Genomic DNA, 22,570 nt, shown 5'->3' with positions numbered 1-22,570 from the left:
AACAGTAAACCTGAAGTGAAGCATCGGAATCTATTACTAGTGTCACAGGAATGGTTCAGAACATCGACAGTAAAAAGAGCCGGTCTTCTTGTACTTAAGTCGGCATTGTGCCTTTTGTATTTAATTTCGATGCAATTTCTGTGTTTCATCGTCAATAAGAAGGTCCAAAGGATACAGTAAACGTATAGTGAAGCATCGGAATCTAAAACTGGTCTCACAGGAAATGTTAAAAGCATCGTCAGTAAGAAGAATCAGTCTTCTTGTACTTAAGCTGGCATTGTGCCTTTTGTATTTAATTTCGATGTAATTTCTGTGTTTCATCGTCAATAAGAAGGTCCAAGGGATACAGTAAACGTATAGTGAAGCATCGGAATCTAAAACTGGTTTCACAGGAAATGTTCAAAGCACCGTCAGTAAGAAGAGTCAGTCTTCTTGTACTTAAGTCGGCATTGTGCCTTTTGTATTTAATTCCGATGCAATTTCTGTGTTTCATCGTCAATAAGAAGGTCCAAGGGATACAGTAAACGTGAAAAGAAGCATCGGAATCTAAAACCGGTCTCACACGAAAGGTTCAGTTCATAGACAGTTAGAAGAGCCAGTCCTCTTGTACTTGAGTCGGCATTGTGACTTTTGTATTTATTCCCGATGCAATTTCTTTGTTTCATCGTCAATAAGAAGGTCAGAGGTATACAGTAAACCTGAAGTGAAGCATCGGAATCTATAACTAGTGTCGCAGGAATGGTTCAAAACATAGACACTGAGAAGAGTCGGTCTTCTTGTACTAAAGTCGGCATTGTGCATTTTGTATTTAATTCCGATGCAATTTCTGTGTTTCATCGTCAATAAGAAGGTCAGGGGGATACACTAAACCTGAAGTGAAGCATCGGAATCTATAACTAGTGTAACAGGAATGGATTAAAATATAGACACTAAGAAGAGTCAGTTTTCTTGTACTTAAGTCGGAATTCTGCCTTTTCTATGTCATTCCGATGCAATATCTGTGTTTCATCGTCAATAAGAAGATCAGAGGGATACAGTAAACCTGAAGTGAAGCATCGGAATCTGAAACTGGTATCACAGGAATGTTTCAAAACATAGCCAGTAAGAAGAGCCAGTCTTCTTGTACTTAAGCCGGCATTGTGTCTTTTCTATTTAATTCCGATGCAATTTCTGTGTTTCTTCGTCAATAAGAAGGTCAGAGGGATACAGTAAACCTGAAGTGAAGCATCGGAATCTATAACTAGTGTCACAGGCATGGTTCAAATCATAGACAGTAAGAAGAGCCAGTGTTCTTGTACTGAAGCCGGCATTGTGCCTTTTGTATTAAATTCCTATGCAATTTCTGTGTTTCGTCGTAAATACGAAGGTCCAAGGGATACAGTAAACCTAAAGTGAAGCATCGGAATCGATAACTAGTGTCACAGGAATGGTTCAAAACATTGACAGTAAAAAGATCAGTCATCTTGTACTTAAGTCGGCATTGTGCCTTTTGTATTTAATTCCGATGCACTTTCGGTGATTCATCGTCAATAAGAAGGTCAGAGGGATATAGTAAACCTGAAGTGAAGCATCGGAATCTATAACTAGTGTCACAGGAATGGTTCAAATCATACACAGTAAGAAGAGTAAGTTTTCTTGTACTGAAGTCGGCATTGTGCCTTTTCTATTTAATTTCGATGCAATATCTGTGTTACGTCGGCAATAAGAAGTTCCAAGGGATTCAGTAAACCTGAAGTGAATCATCGGAATCTGAAACCAGTCTCACAAGAAAGGTTAAAAATATAGACAGTAAGAAGAGTCAGTCTTCTTGTATTTAAGTCTGCATTGCGCCTTTAGTATTTAATTCCGATGCAACTTCTGTGTTTCATCGTCAATAAGAAGGTCCAAGGGATACAGTAGACTTATAGTGAAGCATCGGAAACTAAAACTGGTCTCACAGGAAATGTTCAAAACATAGTCAGTAAGAAGAGTCAGTCTTCTTGTACTTAAGTCGGCATTGTGCCATTAGTATTTAATTCCGATGCAATTTCTGTGTTTCGTCGTCAATAAGAAGGTCCAAGGGATACAGTAAACCTGAAGTGAGGCATCGGAATCTAAAACTAGTGTCACAGGAATGGTTCAAACCATAGACAGTAAGAAGTGCCAGTCTTCTTGTACTTAAGTCGGCATTGTGCCTTTTGTATTTAATTACGATGCAATTTCTGTGTTTCGTCGTCAATAAGGAGGGCCAAGGGATACAGTAAACGTGAACTGAAGCATCGGAATCTGAAACCGGGCTCACAGGAAAGGTTCAAAACATAGACAGTAAGAAGAGCCGCTCATCTTGTACTTGAGCCGGCATTGTGCCTATTGTATTTACTTCCGATGCAATTTCTGTGTTTCATCGGCAATAAGAAGGTTAGATGGATACAGTAAACCTGAAGTGAAGCTTAGAAATCTATAACTAGTGTCACAGGAATGGTTCAAAACTTAGACAGTAAGAAGAGTCAGTCTTCTTGTACTTAAGTCGGCATTGCGATTTTTTTTTAATTGCGATGCAATTTCTGTGTTTCATCGTCAATAAGAAGGTCAGAGGGATACAGTAAACTTGAAGTGAAGCATCGGAATCTATAACTAGTGTCACAGGAATGGTTCAAAACATAGACAGTAAGAAGAGTCCGTTTTCTTGTACTTAAGTCGGCATTGTGTCTTTTCTATTTAATTCCGATGCAATTTCTGTGTTTCATCGTCAATAAGAATGTCAGAGGGATACAGTATACCTGAAGTGAAGCATCGGAAACCATAACTAGTGTCACAGGAATGGTTCAAACCATACTCAGTAAGAAGTGTAAGTTTTCTTGTACTTAAGTCGGCATTGTGTCTTTTCTATTTAATTCCGATGCAATTTCTGTGTTTCGTCGTCAATAACAAGTTCCAAGGAATACAGTAAACGTGAAGTGAAGCATCTGAATCTATAACTAGTGTCACAGGAACGGTTCAAAATATAGACATTTAGAAGAACCAGTCTTCTTGTACTTAAGTCGGCATTGTGCCTTTTGTATTTAATTCCGATGCAATTTCTATGTTTCGTCGTCAATTAGAAGGTGCAAGGGATACAGTACACCTGACGTGAAGCATCGGAATCTATAACTAGTGTCACAGGAATGATTCAAACGTCGACAGTAAGATTAGCCATTCTTCTTGTACTAAAGACGGCATTGTGCCTTTTCAAAATTTATTCCGAAGCAATTTCTGTGTTTTGTCGTCAATAAGAAGTTCCTAGGGATACAGTAAACCTGAAGTGAAGCATCGGAACCTATAACTAGTGTCACAGGAATGGTTCGAAACATAGACAGTAAGAAGAGCCAGTCGTCTTGTACTTAAGTAGGCATTGTGCATTTTGTATTTAATTCCGATGCTACTTCTGTGTTTCGTCGTCAATAAGAAGGTCCATGGGATACAGTAAACCTGAAGTGGAGCATCGGAATCTATAACTAGTATCACAGGAATGGTTCAAAACATAGGCAGTAAGAAGAGCCAGTCTTCTTGTACTTAAGTCGGCATTGTGCCCTTTGTATTTAATTCCGATGCAATTTCTGTGTTTCGTCGTCAATAAGAAGGTCCAAGGGATACAGTAAACCAGAAGTGAAGCATCGGTATCTATAACTAGTGTCACAGGAATGGTTCAAAACATAGACAGTAATAAGAGCCAGTCTTCTTGTACTTAAGTCGGCATTGTGCGTTTTGTATTTATTTCCGATGCAATTTCTGTGTTTCGTCGTATATAAGAAGGTCCAAGGGATAAAGTAAACCTGAAGTGAAGCATCGGAATCTATATCTAGTGTCACAGGAATGGTTCAACAACATTGACAGTAAGATGAGCCAGTCTTCTTGTACTTACGTCGGCATTGTGCCTTTTGAATTTAATCCCGATGCAATTTCTGAGTTTCGTCGTCAATTAGAAGGTCCAAGGGATACAGTAAACCTGAAGTGAAGCATCGGAATCTATAACTAGTGTCACAGGAATGGTTCAAAGCATAGACAGTAAGAAGAGCTACCCTTCTTGAACTTAAGTCGGCATTGTGCCTTTTGTATGTAATTCCGATGCAATGTCTGTGTTTCATTGTCAATAAGAAGGTCCAAGGGATACATTAAACATATAGTGAAGCATCGGAATTCAATACTGGTCTCAGAGGAAATGATAAAATCATAGTCAGTAAGAAGTGTCAGTCCACTTGTACTTATGTCGTCATTGTGCCTTTTGTATTTAATTCTGTTGCAATTTCTGTGTTTCGTCGTCTATAAGAAGGTCCAAGGGATACAGTACACCTGACGTGAAGCATCGGAATCTATAACTAGTGTCACAGGAATGGTTTAAAACGTAGACAGTAAGAATAGCCATTCTTCTTGTACTAAAGTCGGCATTTTGCCTTTTCAAATTTTATTTCGAAGCAATTTCTGTGTTTCGTCGTCAATAAGAAGGACCAAGGGATACAGTAAACCTGAAGTGAAGCATCGGAATCTATAACTAGTGTCACAGGAATGGTTCGAAACATAGACAGTAAGAAGAGTCAGTCGTCTTGTACTTAAGTAGGCATTGTGCATGTTGTATTTAATTCCGATGCTATTTCTGTGATTCTTCGTCAATAAGAAGGTCCAAGTGATACAGTAAACATATAGTGAAGCATCGGAATCAAAAACTGGGCTCACAGGAAATGTTCAAACATAGTCAGTAAGAAGAGTCAGTATTCTTGTACTTAAGTCGGCATTGTGCCTTTTGTATTTAATTCCGATGGAATTTCTGTGTTTCGTCGTCAATAACAAGATCCAAGGCATACAGTAAACCTGAAGTGAAGCATCGGAATCTATAACTAGTGTCACTGGAATGGTTCAAAACATAGACAGTAAGAAGAGCCAGTCTTCCTGTACTTATGTCGGCATTGTGCCTTTTGTAGTTAATTCCGATGCAAATTCTGTTTTTCGTCGTCAATAAGAAGGGCGAAGGGTTACTGTAAACCTGAAGTGAAGCATCGGAATTTATAACTAGCGTCACAGGAATGGTTCAAAACATAGACAGTAAGAAGAGCCAGTCCTCTAGTACTTAAGTCGGCATTGTGCCTTTTGTATTTAATTCCGATTCAATTACAGTGTTTCGTCGTCAATAAGAAGGTCCAAGGGATACAGTAAACCCGAAGTGAAGCATCGGAATCTATAACTAGTGTCACAGGAATGTTTCAAAACATAGTCAGTAAGAAGAGTCAGTATTCTTGTACTTAAGTCGGCATTGTGCCTTTTGTATTTCATTCCGATGCAATTTCTGTGTTTGATCGTCAATAAGAATGTCCAAGGGATACAGTAAACCTGAAGTGAAGCATCGGAATCTAATACCGGTCTCACAGGAAAGGTTGAATACATAGACAGTTGGAAGAGCCAGTCTTCTTGTACTTGAGTCGGCATTGTGACTTTTGTATTTTATTCCGATGCAATTTCAGTGTTTCATCGTCAATAAGAACGTCAGAGGGATACAGTAAACCTAACGTGAAGCATCGGAATCTATAACCAGTGTCACAGGAATGGTTCAAAACATAGTCAGTGAGAAGAGTCGGTCTTCTTGTACTTCAGTCGGCATTGTGCATTTTGTGTATAATTCCGATCCTATATATGTGTTTCATCGTCAATAAGATGGTCACAGGGATACAGTAAACCTGAAGTGAAGCATCGGAATCTATAACTAGTGTCACAGGAATGGTTCAAAACATAGACAATAAGAAGAGTCAGTTTTCTTGTACTTAAGTCGAAATTGTGACTTTTCTATGTCATTCCGATGCAATTTCTGTGTTTCATCGTCAATAAGAAGGTCAGAGGGATACAGTAAACCAGAAGTGAAGCATCGGAATCCATAACTAGTGTCACAGGTATGGTTCAAAACATAGACAGTAAGAATAGTCAGTCTTCTTGTACTTAAGTAGGCATTGTGCCTTTTGTATTTAATTCCGATGCAATTTCTGTGTTTCAACGTCAATAAGAAGGGCCAAGGGATAGAGTAAACGTGATGTGAAGCATCGGAATCTAAAACCAGTCTCACAGGAAAGGTTCAAAACAGAGACAGTAAGAAGAACCAGTCTTCTTGTACTTAAGTCGGCATTGTGCCTTTTGTATTTAATTCCGATGCAATTTCTGTGTTTCATCGACAATAACAAGGTCAGAGGGATACAGTAAACCTGAAGTGAAGCATCTGAATCTATAACTAGAGTCTCAGGATTGGTTCAAACATTGACAGTAAGAAGAGTCAATTTTCTTGTACTTAAGGCGGCATTGTGCCTTTTCTATTTCATTCCGATGCAATTTCTTTGTTTCGTCGTCAATAAGAAGGTCCAAGGGATACAGTAAACCTGAAGTGAAGCATCGGAATACAAAACCGGACTCACAGGAACGGTTCAAAGCCCAGACAGTAAGAAGAGCCTGTCTTGTTGTACTTGAGTCGGCATTGTGCCTTTTGTATTTAATTCCGAAGCAATTTCTGGCTTTCATCGTCAATAAGAAGGTTAAAGGGATACAGTAAACCTGATGTGAAGCATCGTATTCTATAACTAGTGTCACCGGAATGGTTCAAAACATAGACAGTAAGAAGTGTCAGTCTTCTTGTACTTAAGTCGGCATTGTGCCTTTTGTATTTCATTCCGATGCAATTTCTGGGTTTCATCGTCAATAAGAAGGTCAGAGGGATACAGTAAACCTGAAGTGAAGCATCGGAATGTAAAACCGGTCTCATAGGAAAGGTTCAATCATAGACAGTAACAAGAGCCAGTCATCTTGTACTTGAGTCGGCATTGTGCATTTTGTATTTAATTCCGATGCAATTTCTGTGCTTCGTCGTCATTAAGAAGGTCCAAGGGATACAGTAAACCTGAAGTGACGCATCGGAATCTAAAACCGGCCTCACAGGAAAGGTTCAATGCATAGACAATAAGAAGAATCAGTCTTCTTGTATTTAAATCGGCTTTGTGCCTTTTCTATTTAATTCCGATGCAATTTCTGTGTTTCATCGTCAACAAGAAGGTCAGAGGAATACAGTAAACGTGAAGTGAAGCATCGGAATCCATAACTAGTGTCACAGGAATGGTTGAAATCATAGACAGTAAGAAGAGCCAGTCTTCTTTTACTTAAGTCGGCTTTGTGGCTTTTGTATTTAATTCCGATGCAATATCTGTGTTTCGTCGTCAATAAGAAGGTCCAAGGGATACAGTAAACCTGAAGTGAAGCATCGGAATCTATATCTAGTGTCACAGGAATGGTTCAAACATAGACAATAAGATGAGCCAGTCTTCTTGTACTTAAGTCGGCATTGTGCCTTTTGAATTTATTTCCGATGCAATTTCTGTGTTTCGTCGTCAATTAGAAGGTCCAAGGGATACAGTAAACCTGAAGTGAAGCATCGGAATCTATAACTAGTGTCACAGGAATAGTTCAAAGCATAGACAGTAAGAAGAGCTACCCTTCCTGTACTTAAGTCGGCATTGTGCTTTTTGTATGTAATTCCGATGGAATTTCTGTGTTTCATCGTCAATAAGAAGGCCCAAGGGATACATTTAACATATAGTGAAGCATCGGAATTCAATACTGGTCTCACAGGAAATGTTAAAACGTAGTCAGTAAGAAGAGTCAGTCTTCTTGTACTTAAGTCGGCATTGTGCCTTTTGTATTTAATTCTGTTGCAATTTCTGTGTTTCGTCGTCTATAAGAAGGTCCAAGGGAAACAGTACACCTGACGTGAAGCATCGGAATCTATAACTAGTGTCACAGGAATGGTTTAAAACGTAGACAGTAAGTATAGCCATTCTTCTTGTACTAAAGTCGGCATTTTCCCTTATCAAAATTTATTCAGAAGCAATTTATGTGTTTCGTCGTCAATAAGAAGGACCAAGGGATACAGTTAACCTTAAGTGAAGCATCGGAATCTATAACTAGTGTCACAGGAATGGTTCGAAACATAGACAGTAAGAAGAGTCAGTCGTCTTGTACTTAAGTAGGCATTGTGCATTCTGTATTTAATTCCGATGCTATTTCTGTGTTTCGTCGTCAATAAGAAGGTCCAAGGGGTTCAGTAAAGATATAGTGAATCATCGGAGTCAAAAACTGGGCTCACAGGAAATGTTCAAACATAGTCAGTAAGAAGAGTCAGTCTTCTTGTACTTAAATCTGCATTGTGCCTTTTGTATTTAATTCCGATGCAATTTCTGTGTTACGTCGTCAATAAGAAGAGTCAAGGCATACAGTAAACCTGAAGTGAAGCATCGGAACCTATAACTAGTGTCACTGGAATGGTTCATAACATAGACAGTAAGAAGAGCCAGTCTTCCTGTACTTATGTCGGCATTGTGCCTTTTGTATTTAATTCCGATGCAATTTCTGTTTTTCGTCGTCAATAAGAAGGTCGAAGGGTTACTGTAAACCTGAAGTGAACCATCGGAATCTATAACTAGCGTCACAGGAATGGTTCAAAACATAGACAGTAAGAAGAGCCAGTCTTCTAGTCCTTAAGTCGGCATTGTGCCTTTTGTATTTAATTCCGATGCAATTTCAGTGTTTCGTCGTCAATAAGAAGGTCCAAGGGATACAGTAAACCCGATGTGAAGCATCGGAATCTATAACTAGTGTCACAGGATTGTTTCAAAACATAGTCAGTAAGAAGAGTCAGTATTCTTGTACTTAAGTCGGCATTGTGCCTTTTGTATTTCATTCCGATGCAATTTCTGTCTTTCATCGTCAATAAGAAGGTCCAAGGGATACAGTAAACCTGAAGTGAAGCATCGGAATCTGAAACCGGTCTCACAGGAAAGGTTGAATACATAGACAGTAAGTAGAGCCAGTCCTCTTGTACTTGAGTCGGCATTATGACTTTTGTATTTTTTTCCGATGCAATTTCTGTGTTTCATCGTCAATAAGAACGTCAGAGGGATACAGTAAACCTGAAGTGAAGCATCGGAATCTATAACTAGTGTCACAGGAATGGTTCAAAACATAGACAGTAAGAAGAGTCAGTTTTCTTGTACTTAAGTCGGAATTGTGACTTTTCTATGTCATTCCGATGCAATTTCTGTGTTTCATCGTCAATAAGAAGGTCAGAGGGATACAGTAAACCTGAAGTGAAGCATCGGAATCCATAACTAGTGTCAAAGGTATGGTTCAAAACATAGACAGTAAGAATAGTCAGTCTTCTTGTACTTAAGTAGGCATTGTGCCTTTTGTATTTAATTCCGATGCAATTTCTGTGTTTCAACGTCAATAAGAAGGGCTAAAGGATAGAGTAAACGTGAAGTGAAACATCGGAATCTAAAACCAGTCTCACAGGAAAGGTTCAAAACAGAGACAGTAAGAAGAGCCAGTCTTCTTGTACTTAAGTCGGCATTGTGCCTTTTGTATTTAATTCCGATGCCATTTCTGTGTTTCATCGTCAATAACAAGGTCAGAGGGATACAGTAAACCTGAAGTTAAGCATCGGAATCTATAACTAGAGTCTCAGGATTGGTTCAAACATTGACAGTAAGAAGAGTCAATTTTCTTGTACTTAAGGCCGCATTGTGCCTTTTCTATTTTATTCCGATGCAATTTCTTTGTCTCGTCGTCAATAAGAAGGTGCAAGGGATACAGTAAACCTGAAGTGAAGCATCGGAATACAAAACCGGACTCACAGGAAAGGTTCAAAGCACAGACAGTAAGAAGAGCCAGTCTTCTTGTACTTGAGTCGGCATTGCGCCTTTTGTATTTAATTCCGATGCAATTTCTGGCTTTCATCGTCAATAAGAAGGTTGGAGGGATACAGTAAACCTGAAGTGAAGCATCGGAATCTATAACTAGTGTCACCGGAATGGTTCAAAACATAGACAGTAAGAAGAGTCTGTCTTCTTGTACTTATGTCGGTATTGTGCCTTTTGTTTTTCATTCCGATGCAATTTCTGTGTTTCATCGTCAATAAGAAGGTCAGAGGGATACATTAAACCTGAAGTGAAGCATCGGAATCTAAAACCGGTCTAACAGGAAAGGTTCAATACATAGACAGAAAGAAGGGCCAGTCTTCTTGTTCTTGAGTAGGCATTGTGCCTTTTGTATTTAATTCCGACGCAATCTCTGTGTTTCGTCGTCAATAAGAAGGTCCAAGGGATACAGTAAACCTGAAGTGAAGCATCGGAACCTAAAACCGCTCTCACAGGAAAGGTTGAATACATAGACAGTAAGAAGAGCCAGTCCTCTTGTACTTGAGTCGGCATTGTGACTTTTGTATTTTTTTCCGATGCAATTTCTGTGTTTCATCGTCTATAAGAACGTCAGAGGGATACAGTAAACCTGAAGTGAAGCATCGGAATCTATAACTAGTGTCACAGGAATGGTTCAAAACATAGTCGGTGAGAAGATTCGGTCTTCTTGTGCTTAAGTCGGCATTGTGCATTTTGTATTTAATTCCGATGCTATATATGTGTTTCATCGTCAATAAGGTGGTCAGAGGGAAACAGTAAACCTGAAGTGAAGCATCGGAATCTATAACTAGAGTCTCAGGATTGGTTCAAACATTGACAGTAAGAGGAGTCAATTTTCTTGTACTTAAGGCGGCATTGTGCCTTTTCTATTTCATTCCGATGCAATTTCTTTGTTTCGTCGTCAATAAGAGGGTCCAAGGGATACAGTAAACCTGAAGTGAAGCATCGGAATGCAAAACCGGACTCACAGGAAAGGTTCAAAGCCCAGACAGTAAGAAGAGCCAGTCTTGTTGTACTTGAGTCGGCATTGTGCCTTTTGTATTTAATTGCGAAGCAATTTCTGGCTTTCATCGTCAATAAGAAGGTTAAAGGAATACAGTAAACCTGAAGTGAAGCATCGCATTCTATAACTAGTGTCACCGGAATGGTTCAAAACATAGACAGTAAGAAGAGTCAGTCTTCTTGTACTTAAGTCGGCATTGTGCCTTTTGTATATCATTCCGATGCAATTTCTGGGTTTCATCGTCAATAAGAAGGTCAGAGGGATACAGTAAACCTGAAGTGAAGCATCGGAATGTAAAACCGGTCTCATAGGAAAGGTTCAATCATAGACAGTAACAAGAGCCAGTCATCTTGTACTTGAGTCGGCATTGTGCATTTACTATTTAATTCCGATGCAATTTTTGTGCTTCGTCGTCATTAAGAAGGTCCAAGGGATACAGTAAACCTGAAGTGACGCATCGGAATCTAAAACCGGTCTCACAGGAAAGGTTCAATACATAGACAATAAGAAGAATCAGTCTTCTTGTATTTAAATCGGCATTGTGCCTTTTCTATTTAATTCCGATGCAATTTCTGTGTTTCATCGTCAACAAGAAGGTCAGAGGAATACAGTAAACCTGAAGTGAAGCATCGGAATCCATAACTAGTGTCACAGGAATGGTTGAAATCATAGACAGTAAGAAGAGCCAGTCTTCTTTTACTTAAGTCGCCATTGTGGCTTTTGTATTTAATTCTGATGCAATTTCTGTGTTTCGTCGTCAATAAGAAGGTCCAAGGGATACAGTAAAACGGAAGTGAAGCATCGGAATTTATATCTAGTGTCACAGGAATGGTTCAAACATAGACAGTAAGATGAGCCAGTCTTCTTGTACTTAAGTCGGCATTGTGCCTTTTGAATTTATTTCCGATGCAATTTCTGTGTTTCGTCGTCAATTAGAAGGTCCAAGGGATACAGTAAACCTGAAGTGAAGCATCGGAATCTATAACTAGTGTCACAGGAATAGTTCAAAGCATAGACAGTAAGAAGAGCTACCCTTCCTGTACTTAAGTCGGCATTGAGCTTTTTGTATGTAATTACGATGCAATGTATGTGTTTCATCGTCAATAAGAACGCCCAAGGGATACATTTAACATATAGTGAAGCATCGGAATTCAATACTGGTCTCACAGGAAATGTTAAAAACGTAGTCAGTAAGAAGAGTCAGTCCTCTTGTACTTAAGTCGGCATTGTGCCTTTTGTATTTAATTCTGTTGCAATTTCTGTGTTTCGTCGTCTATAAGAAGGTCCAAGGGAAACAGTACACCTGACGTGAAGCACCGAAATCTATAACTAGTGTCACAGGAATGGTTTAAAACGTAGACAGTAAGTATAGCCATTCTTCTTGTACTAAAGTCGGCATTTTCCCTTTTCAAAATTTATTCCGAAGCAATTTCTGTGTTTCGTCGTCAATAAGAAGGACCAAGGGATACAGTAAACCTTAAGTGAAGCATCGGAACCTATAACTTGTGTCACAGGAATGGTTCGAAACATAGACAGTAAGAAGAGTCAGTCGTCTTGTACTTAAGTAGGCATTGTGCATTTTGTATTTAATTCCGATGCTATTTCTGTGTTTCGTCGTCAATAAGAAGGTCCAAGGGGTACAGCAAAGATATAGTGAATCATCGGAATCAGAAACTGGGCTCACCGGAAATGTTCAAACATAGTCAGTAAGAAGAGTCAGTCTTCTTGTACTTAAGTCGGCATTGTGCCTTTTGTATTTAATTCCGATGCAATTTCCTTGTTACGTCGTCAACAAGAAGAGTCAAGGCATACAGTAAACCTGAAGTGAAGCATCGGAACCTATAACTAGTGTCACTGGAATGGTTCAAAACATAGACGGTAAGAAGAGCCAGTCTTCATGTACTTATGTCGGCATTGTGCCTTTTGTATTTAATTCCGATGCAATTTCTGTTTTTCGTCGTCAATAAGAAGGTCGAAGGGTTACTGTAAACCTGAAGTGAAGCATCGGAATCTATAACTAGCGTCACAGGAATGGTTCAAAACATAGACAGTAAGAAGAGCCAGTCTTCTAGTCCTTAAGTCGGCATTGTGCCTTTTCTATTTAATTCCGATGCAATTACAGTGTTTCGTCGTCAATAAGAAGGTCCAAGGGATACAGTAAACCCGAAGTGAAGCATCGGAATCTATAACTAGTGTCACAGGAATGTTTCAAGACATAGTCAGTAAGAAGAGTCAGTATTCTTTTACTTAAGTCGGCATTGTGCCTTTTGTATATCATTCCGATGCAATTTCTGTCTTTCATCGTCAATAAGAAGGTCCAAGGGATACAGTAAACCTGAAGTGAAGCATCGGAATCTGAAACCGGTCTCACAGGAAAGGTTGAATACATAGACAGTAAGAAGAGACAGTCCTCTTGTACTTGAGTCGGCATTGTGACTTTTGTATTTTTTTCCGATGCAATTTCTGTGTTTCATCGTCAATAAGCACGTCAGAGGGATACAGTAAACCTGAAGTGAAGCATCGGAATCTATAACTAGTGTCACAGGAATGGTTCAATACATAGTCAGTGAGAAGGGTCGGTCTTCTTGTACTTAAGTCGGCATTGTGCATTTTGTATTTAATTCCGATGCAATATATGTGTTTCATCGTCAATAAGATGGTCAGAGGGATACAGTAAACCTGAAGTGAAGCATCGGAATCTATAACTAGTGTCACAGGAATGGTTCAAAACATAGACAGTAAGAAGGGTCAGTTTTCTTGTACTTAAGTCGGAATTGTGACTTTTCTATGTCATTCCGATGCAATTTCTGTGTTTCATCGTCAATAAGAAGGTCAGAGGGATACAGTAAACCTGAAGTGAAGCATCGGAATCCATAACTAGTGTCACAGGTATGGTACAAAACATAGACAGTAAGAATAGTCAGTCTTCTTGTACTTAAGTAGGCATTGTGCCTTTTGTATTTAGTTCCGATGCAATTTCTGTGTTTCAACGTCAATAAGAAGGGCCAAAGGATAGAGTAAACGTGAAGTGAAGCATCGGAATCTAAAACCAGTCCCACAGGAAAGGTTCAAAACAGAGACAGTAAGAAGAGCCAGTCTTCTTGTACTTAAGTCGGCATTGTGCCTTTTGTATTTAATTCCGATGCAATTTCTGTGTTTCATCGTCAATAACAAGGTCAGAGGGATACAGTAAACCTGATGTGAAGCATCGGAATACAAAACCGGACTCACAGGAAAGGTTCAAAGCACAGACAGTAAGAAGAGCCAGTCTTCTTTTACTTAAGTCGCCATTGTGGCTTTTGTATTTAATTCTGATGCAATTTCTGTGTTTCGTCGTCAATAAGAAGGTCCAAGGGATACAGTAAAACGGAAGTGAAGCATCGGAATTTATATCTAGTGTCACAGGAATGGTTCAAACATAGACAGTAAGATGAGCCAGTCTTCTTGTACTTAAGTCGGCATTGTGCCTTTTGAATTTATTTCCGATGCAATTTCTGTGTTTCGTCGTCAATTAGAAGGTCCAAGGGATACAGTAAACCTGAAGTGAAGCATCGGAATCTATAACTAGTGTCACAGGAATAGTTCAAAGCATAGACAGTAAGAAGAGCTACCCTTCCTGTACTTAAGTCGGCATTGAGCTTTTTGTATGTAATTACGATGCAATGTATGTGTTTCATCGTCAATAAGAACGCCCAAGGGATACATTTAACATATAGTGAAGCATCGGAATTCAATACTGGTCTCACAGGAAATGTTAAAAACGTAGTCAGTAAGAAGAGTCAGTCCTCTTGTACTTAAGTCGGCATTGTGCCTTTTGTATTTAATTCTGTTGCAATTTCTGTGTTTCGTCGTCTATAAGAAGGTCCAAGGGAAACAGTACACCTGACGTGAAGCATCGAAATCTATAACTAGTGTCACAGGAATGGTTTAAAACGTAGACAGTAAGTATAGCCATTCTTCTTGTACTAAAGTCGGCATTTTCCCTTTTCAAAATTTATTCCGAAGCAATTTCTGTGTTTCGTCGTCAATAAGAAGGACCAAGGGATACAGTAAACCTTAAGTGAAGCATCGGAACCTATAACTTGTGTCACAGGAATGGTTCGAAACATAGACAGTAAGAAGAGTCAGTCGTCTTGTACTTAAGTAGGCATTGTGCATTTTGTATTTAATTCCGATGCTATTTCTGTGTTTCGTCGTCAATAAGAAGGTCCAAGGGGTACAGCAAAGATATAGTGAATCATCGGAATCAGAAACTGGGCTCACCGGAAATGTTCAAACATAGTCAGTAAGAAGAGTCAGTCTTCTTGTACTTAAGTCGGCATTGTGCCTTTTGTATTTAATTCCGATGCAATTTCCTTGTTACGTCGTCAACAAGAAGAGTCAAGGCATACAGTAAACCTGAAGTGAAGCATCGGAACCTATAACTAGTGTCACTGGAATGGTTCAAAGCATAGACGGTAAGAAGAGCCAGTCTTCATGTACTTATGTCGGCATTGTGCCTTTTGTATTTAATTCCGATGCAATTTCTGTTTTTCGTCGTCAATAAGAAGGTCGAAGGGTTACTGTAAACCTGAAGTGAAGCATCGGAATCTATAACTAGCGTCACAGGAATGGTTCAAAACATAGACAGTAAGAAGAGCCAGTCTTCTAGTCCTTAAGTCGGCATTGTGCCTTTTCTATTTAATTCCGATGCAATTACAGTGTTTCGTCGTCAATAAGAAGGTCCAAGGGATACAGTAAACCCGAAGTGAAGCACCGGAATCTATAACTAGTGTCACAGGAATGTTTCAAGACATAGTCAGTAAGAAGAGTCAGTATTCTTTTACTTAAGTCGGCATTGTGCCTTTTGTATATCATTCCGATGCAATTTCTGTCTTTCATCGTCAATTAGAAGGTCCAAGGGATACAGTAAACCTGAAGTGAAGCATCGGAATCTGAAACCGGTCTCACAGGAAAGGTTGAATACATAGACAGTAAGAAGAGACAGTCCTCTTGTACTTGAGTCGGCATTGTGACTTTTGTATTTTTTTCCGATGCAATTTCTGTGTTTCATCGTCAATAAGCACGTCAGAGGGATACAGTAAACCTGAAGTGAAGCATCGGAATCTATAACTAGTGTCACAGGAATGGTTCAATACATAGTCAGTGAGAAGGGTCGGTCTTCTTGTACTTAAGTCGGCATTGTGCATTTTGTATTTAATTCCGATGCTATATATGTGTTTCATCGTCAATAACATGGTCAGAGGGATACAGTAAACCTGAAGTGAAGCATCGGAATCTATAACTAGTGTCACAGGAATGGTTCAAAACATAGACAGTAAGAAGGGTCAGTTTTCTTGTACTTAAGTCGGAATTGTGACTTTTCTATGTCATTCCGATGCAATTTCTGTGTTTCATCGTCAATAAGAAGGTCAGAGGGATACAGTAAACCTGAAGTGAAGCATCGGAATCCATAACTAGTGTCACAGGTATGGTACAAAACATAGACAGTAAGAATAGTCAGTCTTCTTGTACTTAAGTAGGCATTGTGCCTTTTGTATTTAGTTCCGATGCAATTTCTGTGTTTCAACGTCAATAAGAAGGGCCAAAGGATAGAGTAAACGTGAAGTGAAGCATCGGAATCTAAAACCAGTCCCACAGGAAAGGTTCAAAACAGAGACAGTAAGAAGAGCCAGTCTTCTTGTACTTAAGTCGGCATTGTACCTTTTGTATTTAATTCCGATGCAATTTCTGTGTTTCATCGTCAATAACAAGGTCAGAGGGATACAGTAAACCTGATGTGAAGCATCGGAATACAAAACCGGACTCACAGGAAAGGTTCAAAGCACAGACAGTAAGAAGAGCCAGTCTTCTTGTACTTGAGTCGGCATTGCGCCTTTTGTATTTAATTCCGATGCAATTTCTGGCTTTCATCGTAAATAAGAAGGTTAGAGGGATACAGTAAACCTGAAGTGAAGCATCGGAATCTATAACTAGTGTCACCGGAATGGTTCAAAACATAGACAGTAAGAATAGTCAGTCTTCTTGTACTTAAGTAGGCATTGTGCCTTTTGTATTTAATTCCGATGCAATTTCTGTGTTTCAACGTCAATAAGAAGGGCTAAAAGATAGAGTAAACGTGAAGTGAAACATCGGAATCTAAAACCAGTCTCACAGGAAAGGTTCAAAACAGAGACAGTAAGAAGAGCCAGTCTTCTTGTACTTAAGTCGGCATTGTGCCTTTTGTATTTAATTCCGATGCCATTTCTGTGTTTCATCGTCAATAACAAGGTCAGAGGGATACAGTAAACCTGAAGTTAAGCATCGGAATCTATAACTAGAGTCTCAGGATTGGTTCAAACATTGACAGTAAGAAGAGTCAATTTTCTTGTACTTAAGGCCGCATTGTGCCTTTTCTATTTCATTCCGATGCAATTTCTTTGTCTCGTCGTCAATAAGAAGGTGCAAGGGATACAGTAAACCTGAAGTGAAGCATCGGAATACAAAACCGGACTCACAGGAAAGGTTCAAAGCACAGACAGTAAGAAGAGCCAGTCTTCTTGTACTTGAGTCGGCATTGCGCCTTTTGTATTTAATTCCGATGCAATTTCTGGCTTTCATCGTCAATAAGAAGGTTGGAGGGATACAGTAAACCTGAAGTGAAGCATCGGAATCTATAACTAGTGTCACCGGAATGGTTCAAAACATAGACAGTAAGAAGAGTCTGTCTTCTTGTACTTAAGTCGGCATTGTGCCTTTTGTATTTCATTCCGATGCAATTTCTGGGTTTCATCGTCAATAAGATGGTCAGAGGGATACATTAAACCTGAAGTGAAGCATCGGAATCTAAAACCGGTCTAACAGGAAAGGTTCAATACATAGACAGAAAGAAGTGCCAGTCTTCTTGTACTTGAGTAGGCATTGTGCCTTTTGTATTTAATTCCGACGCAATCTCTGTGTTTCGTCGTCAATAAGAAGGTCCAAGGGATACAGTAAACCTGAAGTGAAGCATCGGAATCTAAAACCGCTCTCACAGGAAAGGTTGAATACATAGACAGTAAGAAGAGCCAGTCCTCTTGTACTTGAGTGGGCATTGTGACTTTTGTATTTTTTTCCGATGCAATTTCTGTGTTTCATCGTCAATAAGAACGTCAGAGGGATACAGTAAACCTGAAGTGAAGCATCGGAATCCATAACTAGTGTCACAGGAATGGTTCAAAACATAGTCAGTGAGAAGATTCGGTCTTCTTGTGCTTAAGTCGGCATTGTGCATTTTGTATTTAATTCCGATGCTATATATGTGTTTCATCGTCAATAAGGTGGTCAGAGGGATACAGTAAACCTGAAGTGAAGCATCGGAATCTATAACTAGAGTCTCAGGATTGGTTCAAACATTGACAGTAAGAGGAGTCAATTTTCTTGTACTTAAGGCGGCATTGTGCCTTTTCTATTTCATTCCGATGCAATTTCTTTGTTTCGTCGTCAATGAGAGGGTCCAAGGGATACAGTAAACCTGAAGTGAAGCATCGGAATACAAAACCGGACTCACAGGAAAGGTTCAAAGCCCAGACAGTAAGAAGAGCCAGTCTTGTTGTACTTGAGTCGGCATTGTGCCTTTTGTATTTAATTGCCAAGCAATTTCTGGCTTTCATCGTCAATAAGAAGATAAAAGGGATACAGTAAACCTGAAGTGAAGCATCGCATTCTATAACTAGTGTCACCGGAATGGTTCAAAACATAGACAGTAAGAAGAGTCAGTCTTCTTGTACTTAAGTCGGCATTGTGCCTTTTGTATATCATTCCGATGCAATTTCTGGGTTTCATCGTCAATAAGAAGGTCAGAGGGATACAGTAAACCTGAAGTGAAGCATCGGAATGTAAAACCGGTCTCATAGGAAAGGTTCAATCATAGACAGTAACAAGAGCCAGTCATCTTGTACTTGAGTCGGCATTGTGCATTTTCTACTTAATTCCGATGCAATTTTTGTGCTTCGTCGTCATTAAGAAGGTCCAAGGGATACAGTAAACCTGAAGTGACGAATCGGAATCTAAAACCGGTCTCACAGGAAAGGTTCAATACATAGACAATAAGAAGAATCAGTCTTCTTGTATTTAAATCGGCATTGTGCCTTTTCTATTTAATTCCGATGCAATTTCTGTGTTTCATCGTCAACAAGAAGGTCAGAGGGATACAGTAAACCTGAAGTGAAGCATCGGAATCCATAACTAGTGTCACAGGAATGGTTGAAATCATAGACAGTAAGAAGAGCCAGTCTTCTTTTACTTAAGTCGCCATTGTGGCTTTTGTATTTAATTCCGATGCAATTTCTGTGTTTCGTCGTCAATAAGAAGGTCCAAGGGATACAGTAAAACGGAAGTGAAGCATCGGAATCTATATCTAGTGTCACAGGAATGGTTCAAACATAGACAGTAAGATGAGCCAGTCTTCTTGTACTTAAGTCGGCATTGTGCCTTTTGAATTTATTTCCGATGCAATTTCTGTGTTTCGTCGTCAATTAGAAGGTCCAAGGGATACAGTAAACCTGAAGTGAAGCATCGGAATCTATAACTAGTGTCACAGGAATAGTTCAAAGCATAGACAGTAAGAAGAGCTACCCTTCCTGTACTTAAGTCGGCATTGAGCTTTTTGTATGTAATTACGATGCAATTTATGTGTTTCATCGTCAATAAGAACGCCCAAGGGATACATTTAACATATAGTGAAGCATCGGAATTCAATACTGGTCTCACAGGAAATGTTAAAAACGTAGTCAGTAAGAAGGGTCAGTCCTCTTGTACTTAAGTCGGCATTGTGCCTTTTGTAGTTAATTCTGTTGCAATTTCTGTGTTTCGTCGTCTATAAGAAGGTCCAAGGGAAACAGTACACCTGACGTGAAGCATCGAAATCTATAACTAGTGTCACAGGAATGGTTTAAAACGTAGACAGTAAGTATAGCCATTCTTCTTGTACTAAAGTCGGCATTTTCCCTTTTCAAAATTTATTCCGAAGCAATTTCTGTGTTTCGTCGTCAATAAGAAGGACCAAGGGATACAGTAAACCTTAAGTGAAGCATCGGAATCTATAACTAGTGTCACAGGAATGTTTCGAAACATAGACAGTAAGAAGAGTCAGTCGTCTTGTACTTAAGTAGGCATTGTGCATTTTGTATTTAATTCCGATGCTATTTCTGTGTTTCGTCGTCAATAAGAAGGTCCAAGGGATACAGTAAAACTGAAGTCAAACATCGGAATCTATAACGAGTGTCACAGGAATGGTTCAAAACGTAGACAGTAAGAAGAGTCAGTCTTCTTGTACTTAAGTCGGCATTGTGCCTTTTCTATTTAATTCCGATGCAATTTCAGTGTTTCATCGTCAATACGAAGGTCAGAGGGGTACAGTAAACCTGAAGTGAAGCATCGGAATCTATAACTAGTGTCACAGGAATGGTTCAAAACATAGTCAATAAGAAGAGTCAGTCTTCTTGTACTTAAGTAGGCATTGTGCCTTTTGTGTTTTATTCCGATGCAATTTCTGTGTTTCATCGTCAACAAGAAGGTCAGAGGAATACAGTAAACCTGAAGTGAAGCATCGGAATCTATAACTAGTGTCACAGGTATGGTTCAAAACATAGTCAGTAAGAAGAGTCAGTCTTTTTGTACATAAGTCGGCATTGTGCCTTTTGAATTTAATTCCGATGCAATTTCTGTGTTTCATCGTCAATAAGAAGGTCCAAGGGATGCAGTAAACCTGAAGTGAAGCATCGGAATCTATAACTAGTGTCACAGGAATGGTTTAAAACATAGACAGTAAGAAGAGTCAGTCTTCTTGTACTTAAGTCGGCATTGTGCCTTTTGTATTTAATTCCGATGCAATTTCTGTGTTTCATCGTCAGTAAGAATGACCAAGTGATACGGTAATCCTGAAGTGAAGCATCGTAATCTATAACTAGTGTCACAGTAATGGTTCAAATCATAGACAGTAAGAAGAGTCAGTCTCTTGTACTTAAGTTGGCATTGTGCCTTTTGTATTTAATTCCGATGCAATTTCTGTGTTTCATCGTCCATAAGGAGGTCCATGGGATACAGTAAAAATGAAGTCAAGCATCGGAATCTATAACTAGTGTCGCAGGAATGGTTCAAAACACAGACAGTGAGAAGAGTCAGTCTTCTTGTTTTTAAGTCGGCAGTGTGCCTTTTCTATTTAATTCCGATGCAACTTCTGTGCTTCATCGTCAATAAGAAGGTCAGAGGGATACAGTAAATTTGAAGTGATGCATCGGAATCTATAACTAGTGTCACAGGAATGGTTCAAAACATAGTGAGTAAGAAGAGTCAGTCTTCTTGTCCTTAAGTCGTCATTGTGGCTTTTGTATTTAATTCCGATGCAATTTCTGTGTTTCATCGTCAATAAGGAGGCCCAAGGGATACAGTAAACCTGGAGTGAAGCATCGGAATCTATAACTAGTGTCACAGTAATGGTTCAAAACATAGAAAGTAAGAAGAGCCAGTCTTCTTGTACTTAAGTCGGCATTGTGCCTTTTGTATTTAGTTCCGATGCAATTTCTGTGTTTCATCGTCAATAAGAAGGTCCAAAGGATACAGTAAACCTGAAGTGAAGCATCGGAATCTATAACTAGTGTCACTGGAATGGTTCAAAATATAGACAGTAAAAAGAGTCAGACTTTTTGTACTTAAGTCGGCATTGTGCCTTTTGTATTAAATTCCTATGCAATTTCTGTGTTTCATCGTCATTAAGAAGGTCCAAGCGATACAGTATACCTGGAGTGTAGCATCGGAATCTATAACTAGTGTCAATGGAATGGTTCAAAACATAGAAAGTAAGAAGAGTCAGTCTTCTTGTACTTAAGTCGGCATTGTGCCTTTTGAATTCAATTCCGATGCAATTTCTGAGTTTCATAGCTTATAAGAAGGTCAGAGGGATACAATAAACCTGAATTGAAGCATCGGAATCAATAATTAGTTCACAGGAATGGTTCAAAACATAATCAGTAAGAAGAGTCAGTCTTCTTGTCCTTAAATCGGCATTGTGCCTTTTGTTTTTAATTCCGATACAATATCTGTGCTTCATCGTCAATAAGAAGGTCCAAGGGATAAAGTAAACCTGGAGTGAAGCATCAGAATCTATAACTAGTGTCACAGGAATGGTTCAAATCATAGACAGTAAGAAGAGTCAGTCTTCTTGTACTTAAGTCTTCATTGTGCCTTTTGTATTTAATTCCGATGCAATTTCTGTGTTTCATCGTCAATAAGAATGTCCAAGGGATACAGTAAACCTGAAGTGAAGCATCCGAATCTATAACTAGTGTCACAGGAATGGTTCAAAACATAGTCAGTAAGATGAGTCAGTCTTCTTGTACTTAAGTCGGCATTGTGCCTTTTGTATTTAATTCGGATGCAATTATTGTGTTTCATCGTGAATAAGAAGGTCAGAGGGATATAGTACACCCGAAGTGAAGCATCGGAATCTATAACTAGTGTCACAGGAATGGTTCAAAACATAGTCAGTAAGAAGAGTCAGTCTTCTTGTCCTTAAGTCGGCATTGTGCCTTTTGAATTTAATTCCGATGCAATTTCTGTGTTTCATCGTCAATAAGAAGGTCCAAGGGATGCAGTAAACCTGAAGTGAAGCATTGGAATCTATAACTAGTGTCACAGGAATGGTTCAAAACATAGACAGTAAGAAGAGTCAGTCTTCTTGTACTTAAGTCGGCATTGTGCCTTTCGTATTTAATTCCGATGCTATTTCTGTGTTTCACCGTCAATAAGAAGGTCAGAGGGATACAGTAAACCTGAAGCATCGGAATCTATTACAAGTGTCACAAGAATGGTTCAA

This window comes from Schistocerca serialis, chromosome 3, assembly GCF_023864345.2.
Source record: "Schistocerca serialis cubense isolate TAMUIC-IGC-003099 chromosome 3, iqSchSeri2.2, whole genome shotgun sequence".
NCBI classification, from domain to species: domain Eukaryota; kingdom Metazoa; phylum Arthropoda; class Insecta; order Orthoptera; family Acrididae; genus Schistocerca; species Schistocerca serialis.
This window is presented reverse-complemented; position numbering follows the sequence as displayed.